This window comes from Manis javanica, chromosome 8 (genome assembly GCF_040802235.1).
Source record: "Manis javanica isolate MJ-LG chromosome 8, MJ_LKY, whole genome shotgun sequence".
NCBI lineage: Eukaryota > Metazoa > Chordata > Mammalia > Pholidota > Manidae > Manis > Manis javanica.
Window position 1 is genome coordinate 73,460,858 of NC_133163.1, and position 7,412 is coordinate 73,468,269.

At 50.2% G+C, this 7,412-nt stretch overlaps 1 protein-coding gene across 1 annotated transcript in view; it reads right to left on the bottom strand.

Moving 5' to 3' along the window:
* Positions 1-5,910, bottom strand: part of KHNYN (KH and NYN domain containing) — a 49,043-nt gene extending 43,133 nt beyond the window's left edge. Inside the window, exon 1 of the mRNA XM_073211432.1 lies at positions 5,611-5,910. The gene's annotated coding sequence lies outside the window, so the exon portion shown is untranslated. The remainder of the gene's footprint in view (positions 1-5,610) is intronic.
* Between the last annotated feature and the right edge of the window lie 1,502 nt (positions 5,911-7,412).

Consider the following 7,412-nt stretch of genomic DNA (forward strand, 5'->3'; position numbering starts at 1 on the left):
AAAATACCTAGAGCAAGAGGACAAAGATTAAAGAAAAGGCAGGAACCCAGCCAGCACAGAAAAGAACGGTGTACTTGTAAAAATGCCCTGCAGGTCCTTAATCAACATGTAAGTTAAAACAGCAACACCAGAGAGTTTAATACTGCTCTACATTTGATCAAAGTGCTTTATTATTTAACACTTGACTTGGGACTGTCCTTCCTCATAAGTCAGTTATCATTCATTGTCTGCTTTTCACAACCACCCCAATTTACACTACAGAATACTCAGAAGGTTCAGAAAATGACAGCATCAAGAAACTCTAGAATTGGGAGTGAAGAAGAACATTTCTTAAAAAGGCAGATGGAGGTAAATTTGTTTGAGGAGCAGTTAGGTAGGAGGTCCCAACGAGTCCCCTACACAAAGGCTGGGCAAGTACCTTCCCACCCTCTGGAGGGCTGTCCTTCAGAGAGCGAAAAACAAGGTTTTAGGATTAGAGATTGATCAGCACTCTTAATCATAGGGATCCATACAAAAAACGTGGAGGAAGGGAGGTGGCCAGATAATGCTGTCTACAATGAAAGCTCAGTGCAGAGAGATTCATTCTTGCAATTCAGAGATTCAGCAGCCAGACCTTGACCCTCAAGGATGGAGAACAGAGAGATACATTCAGGAAATCTGGCCAGCCCACAAGCAGACGTGAAGATCATCAGATTGGTTCCCTAACAGTGTCCCCAGCTCTCTGTACAACCAAGCTCCAGACTCACAAGCCTCAGCCTCGGCTCCCTATTGGCTTTTTAATCTTCACCCTTCAGTCATGCAAGGATCACCAGACACATGAGGCAACTTCCCAATGTGAAACAAAGACACAGAGCACATACAGAGCATATACAGACAGGGATGGGGAGCAACCTGAAGGAAGAAAAACCAGGCATGAAGAAGAAAACTTCAAAAAGTTTACTATCCTTCCTCTCCGCACAGAGATAATAGAGTATTGTACATTGAGCAAGAATGGGATACTATTTCTAACAAGAGAATTCACAGAACATAAAGGACTTTTTAGACATTAAAAATATGATAGCAGAAATAAAAACCCAGGAAAAAGGTTGGAAGATAAAGTTGAAGAAATCTCCAGAAAGCAAAGCAAAAATTCAGAGTTGGAAAATGGGAGAAAAAATAGAACAGTAGGCCAGTCCAGAAAGCTCAATATCTGAATAGGAGTTCCGGGAAGAGCTGACAGAGATAAAACAGGAAGAAAATCATCAACGCAACAGTTCCAGAGAATTTTATGGCTCTGAAGAACATGCGGGCCTAGATGGAAGAGCACACCAAGTAAATAATAGTGACCTACAATGGACAAAGACAGACCCCCATACAAAGCAGTCTCAGTGGGAAACCTCAGAACTGTAGGAGAGACTACAAACTTCCAGAGAGAAAAAGTTTCACATACAAAGGACCAGGGGCCAGAATCACTTCAGATGTCTCAAAAATCAAGAAGAGTGCCTCCACACTTCTGAAGTGTGGAAAAATAAGTTTCTTTTATAATTTGATGCCAACCAAACCATCAATCAACTGACCTTCAGATATGCAATGTAGATACACAAATATGCGATCCCAACATTTTACCTCCTATATAACTTTTCTCAGCAAGCTACTGCAGAACATTTCCCAACAAATGAAGAAAGGAGACCAAGAAAGGAAATCCAACATAGGACAAAAAGCAAAGACAATTTCCAGAGTGAAGAGAAATCCCAGAATTCGTCCGTCCATTCATCAAATCCTTATTGAGCATCTACTAGACGCCATTCACTGCTCCAGGGTGACAATGGTCAGCAGGCAAAAAGGACAACTAGTTCAGATTGGAGAGCAGGACACCACAGCAAGCACGTTGAGAGCAATCATCAGCATGTTCTTAGCACTGCTTTCTAACCTGATAAAGCTATTGATGGATGTGCCCCACCAACCCAAGAAAGGGAAAGACCCACAGTCCAGGAAAAAAAGGCATTTAACAAAGAAGAAAGGCAAAGGGATGAAAGAGTGACAGTACACTCGAGTATCAGGATGACAGCTATGCAGGCCTGGCCAGACAAAAAGAAGGATGTCTCCAAGAAAAAATCCAAAGCTTGAATTGACAGAATGATCTTGTAGAAAATTGGTGGGGCTACTAAAAGTTGTAAGAATTAACAACAGGTACAGACAAAAACAAGCAAATTGAAAAACAAGGAGTTCTTAACCCCAGTGAAGTTAAAAAGACAGAAAACATAATCATAGTACACTTCAGTGCTTAGATTGAATGATACACATCTAGGCATAATGATATAAATATTAAATACAGATTTAACAGATGACTGAAATATAGCTATATTGGGAACAAAGAGGGGATGGCAATCTAAGGGAGCTAAATCCTCCCCTACAACAACAGGAGGCAAAAAGATACCAAAGTTGATTAATCAAAAGATGCCAATATCTATATATATATTTTTAGGAATGTGGATATGTCCAAATGCTGTGTTGGATTTCCTTTCTTGGTCTCCTTTGTTAATTTGTTGAGAATATTGTCTAGGAGGAAGGGCACTAAAGAGGGAGTCAGTAGGGCCAAGACAGAGAATCACTGTGCTCTACTCTGAGCTTTTTAAAAAATTACTGGACTTTCTCACTGTGTATTACTTCAATTCAAGAAAAATTAAGTTTAAAAAAAAGGAAAAGGATTAGGTGCCCACAACACAATTAGGTGTGCCGTTAAGTGTCTAACAATCAGCCACCAGTGGGGATGGCCCTGATTTGCAGCATTTGCCAATTTGTGTGGTGTTAATACTCCCACCATGGATGATGACTTCAAACTACCAATGGGACACCACTGGTTTGCAAACTTCCTGAAATTTTAACAAGGAATCAGTAGGAGCCAGCTTCCCTGGTACTTGCTCACAGTTAGTGTGGAACAGGAACAGATCAACTTTCATCTGACAGCCAGTCCAAAAGTCAGCAAACCACACCCTGTCCCCCAGCTCCCCAGCCCAGTCTCTGGCTACCCATCATCTCCACCATTTCAAAAAAGGGGATTAGCAAACATATCAGCTCTCCTCTCTGCACCCAGCCCTTCCTCCCCTTGATGCCAAGGAGGACAGAAGGGCTGAGCAGGGCTTGTCCCTGGGCAATGTTGATCATTATTAAAACCTTCCTTTCCTCTTGCTGATTTCACCTCAAAGAGGCCAGGCTTCCACGGTGTTTGTTTTTGCTGCATGGAACAGTGATTTTCTGCAATGTCTTCATTATTTTTTAAATCCCACCACCAGAAAATAATTTAAAGGCACTTTTGAGTTCTACAGAGATTTTCCTGGAAAACCAGCCACTTGTAATTTAGAAATACACCCAGACCCTTCTCCAGATGATCATACATCCTTCTTGATCCCTCTTCCTCTCATAAGTACCCTTACCCTCAACCTCTTCCCCATTCTGCAATCTCTACTCTCATCAATCCTCTCTGCCAGCTGGCCTGTGTATAGTAGGCCATTGTCAAAGTGCCTGACTCTGTGTCCCTACAGCTGGGGTTGGAGTCAGCCACAGCATCTCCACCGGGAAACCACAGGACATTCGTACACTTGAAATATTTTCATGTGGCACACCACTGGAGCTTAGAGAGCATTTAATCCAAGCTTCTCACTTTACAAACAAGGGCCTGAGGTTCAGAGAGGAAAAAGGACTGATTCAAAGTTAATTCAGCTAGTTAACAACAGTAACTGGCACCCAAACTATGCTTTTCCACATTTTGCAAAAATACTTAAACATGAAATATTTCAGCTTACTCTCCCAACGCCTCCATGAAGCAGGTGTTAAATTGGTCAATAGATGAGGAAATAGGCTCAAGAGAGGGTAAATGATTTGATCCAGGTCACCCACTTAGAAGGTAGCAAACCCCAACCTCAAACTCACTCCAAGGCCCTTGGCCCTTCTGTCCCAGCCATAATTTGGTGACAGCAAACTAATCCCAAATCTCCTTACTCCTGGGACAAAGCCTTATCCTCTCCCACCTTCCCTGCTCTCTTGCCCCAGCCTCCAGCCTTCTCTTCTTTCTGCTCATCCTGCGCAGTAAGGGAGGGAGCAACCAGAACCTCCTCCTCATGTTATGTTTCCACCTTAAACAGTGCTTTTCCCCAGGGGAAAACAAGGGGGAATGAGGAGGCAGGGTGGGGTTTGAGGGGGCCACTGGTTACATTAGCAGGGCCTAGGGGTAAGTGTGGGATCAGCAGCCCAAGGGGCCCTGGGCAGCAGTAGGAGCAGGAGTCCACAGGCCTGGAGAAGCTGATCCAGAATTTAAGCAGGGCGTTAGGGGAGCTGCACCTTGGAAAGTGCCAGTCCCAAGAAAGGCTGAGCTGTTATATTTCAAATTAACCCAAAACTACCCAAAAGGCTCCCCTCCTTAACCCACCCTAACCCAACCACTGAAAAGTCTTACTCTTAGCGGTTCCTGCCCATCTGTTCTGGGCAGACACCCTCCCCTCCCCCAGCACTTCTAAAACTGCTGAGGATGCACCTCAACTGAGGGGCTGAGGGAGGAACTTTCTAGCCTGCCTGCTAGCCCACTAGCCAGTATGTTCTGGACTTCCCCAACCCGTGGCCTTGACCAATTAGGGTATTCTTCAGGCCCAGCTAGCATAGGAGCAGTAGGAGGCTGCAGCATTCCTGCTGGAAAAAGATAATCTGGGGAAAGAAGGACACCTTAGCCATGACTGGGGATCAGAGGGAACCTGAGAGGCCCAAGTGGAGAATAAGCTTGTGCAAGAAACCAGGGAGAATGCAAGAGAGGCGCACTGTGACCTGGCCTGCCAGTCTAGCCATAGAGCAGGCCCTTTCATCTGAAGGCCCACAGCTCTTCTCCCAGATTTCTACCCATGCCCAAAGGCTGGTGCCTTCCAGAGCAGCTGCACCCCCACCCTGGAGCCCTTGCAAGAGGCTGCCTAGGGCATTAAGGGTGTGGGGCAAGGAGCCCAGAGTCCAGAATTCTGCTCCCAGCGCCTGCTCCCCCACCCTGCCCCCACAGTGCACGCACACAAGCACAGTGCACCTGCCTGACCCTGAGCACTCAGGCAGGCCCCTTACCCTCTACAGCCCTCAATACCTCATCTGTAAAATGCCAGCATTGCTCTAGAGGTACTGTCCCAAAACTCTGAGAGCCCCAAGGAGCAGCCCAGGATTTAAGGAGACTTAAAAGGAGACTGAAGAATCTGGACCATCACAAGTCTTGGTGGAGAACAAAGAGGTGTGTTGCAAGGGCCACAGGATAAAGGACCTTCGGGTACTCCCCAGATGGAGGACCAGGGCTGTGGATACTGGGGCTCTGGCCAGGAATGGGGGGCACACCCAGTGGACATTCTCAGTGCACTTGAGGAACAGCAGTCCCACGCAAGAGGGGTGGGGAAGAAGAGAAAGAAGGAACCAAAGGGAAGGAACCAAGGCTGCGGTTCTTGGGAGGCCAGAGGTTGGCCCAGTGCCTGCCCACCATGGTGCCAATCCGGGGCGGGGGGCAGGCGAGGGAGGGGAGAGGCCCTGGAGACCGCAGTCTCCCCAGAAGCAGGGGAGCAGGAGAGAGGTCTGGCTGGAACGGACGGGTGGGGGTGGGAAGAAGCTGTTTACCTTGGCCTCCCCCGTGGTCTCCCTGGGCCCCTCGAGCTGCAGCCGGACGTACGGGATGTCGGGGCGGCTCTGGGAGGCGTTCAGCGTGACCCTGAAGATGAACTGCACTGGCAGCCGCCACGCGGTACTTGTATCTGCTGTGCACCACAAACCACTTCTGCGTCGGACGGTCGCCCCCTGACTGGAGCGCGGCTGGCGCCCCGCCCCCTGAAGGAGGGAGCCCGCAGAGTCCCCGGGGTCACAGCGCGGGAGGCGCCCCAGCCCCGGGGCCGGAGGGGTCCTGGCTCCGGTCCAGGCCCCGCCCCCGCCCCCTGCGGCGAGCCCCAGGCCTCGGCCTTGCTCCCCAGCTCGCGGACCCACCCGCCACCACTCAGGAGCCCGCCCTCCCGGGCTCAGCCCCTTTCGGCGGCGGCTTCCGCGACAATCTCTTCCTGCCGGGCCAGCCCCTGGGGGTGGCTCCCTCTGCCCCAGCCTTTCCCCCGCACCACTCAGAAGCCCCTCCGGCGAGCACTCCCCCCACGGCCGCTGGGCCGCGAGAAGGTGCTCAGAAGACTGAGGGACCGAGACCCGGCCCAGGAGGGCGAGGAGGGTCCAGGAAGCCTCTGATTCCGCCCAGTTTGGGGCCCGGAGCCAGAATCCCGGGATCAAAGCTAATGGTTCCTTCCACGTTCTCCTTTCCCTGGTGGAAGGAGGAGGAAGGGGAAGGAGGGGTGTTTAGGGGGAGGAGAGGGGGCTTGCTTTCAGGGACCTAGCCTTTCTTCCCTCTTGCCTTGCCCGTCCCAGGCCTCTCTAGAGTCCAGAGACTTGTACCTCGCTTTCAATGGGAGGCAAGGTTTTAGGGAGACCAGGTGGGGAGCCCGGGAGGCTTGGGCCTGAGAAAACCCTGGGCTGGACCCCAAGCAGGAAGCCGTAGGTGACAGCACAGCCCACACACACAAGTCTGGGACAGTGGGGTGCTGGCAGACAGCCCAGATCCTCCTGAAGCTCCCAGGGCTGGAGGGTCTGGAGAGTCGCCCAGTTTTCAGACCTGCCTTGCTAATGAAAGCCCCTTTTAACAAATGTGAGTAATGTCTTGAGGGAAGGCTTTAGGATGGGAGTAAGGGTCTCTGAGTAATGCAGCCTCTGACCCCTTAACCCTTGACTCACAGCCAGCTGCTTGGCATCAGTGGTTAAGGGCTAGCCCTGGGATCGGGGGCACCTCCAACACCCATCCTGGAGGCAATCTCAGCACAATGAGCACCTTATGCAGCCCTACCCTGCAGCCTGAACAAGAACCTGGCTCTGGTGAGAGCACAGTCTGTGTCTCAGTGACCTTTATTTGCCAGACCGCGAAACCTGAACCGCAGACAGACCCAAGTGTCTGTCTACATGACAAAGGGCAGCAGTAAAATGAGGCCTACCCTGGAACATCTGGCCTGCTGGGCCATCACATGTTTGTGTCCCTGAAGGCAAGGGCCCGGGGATGCCGCACTGCAAGGAAGGGGCTCGAGGGTGGAGATGGAGAAGGGCTCACACTGCTCCTGGTCTGGACTGCACTCAGACCATCCAGTTCCCAGATTGGATCCAGGTTGTTTCTCCCCAGATTGGATCCAGAAAAGGAAAAGGTGATTTATATCACTTTGACTCCAGGACCTTCTGCCCTGCCAGGCTGAGGTCCATGCCCTGCCCCTCTACAGTGCCTTGAAGCAGAAGCCCCTCAGGGTGAACTTCAGGCCTCTCTCCACTCTCCCCACCTCTAACCGCTCTCTCTTTGTCAGAAGACAGCCCTGCCTTCTTGTGCTTCAGACTCTCCTCTGAAGCTC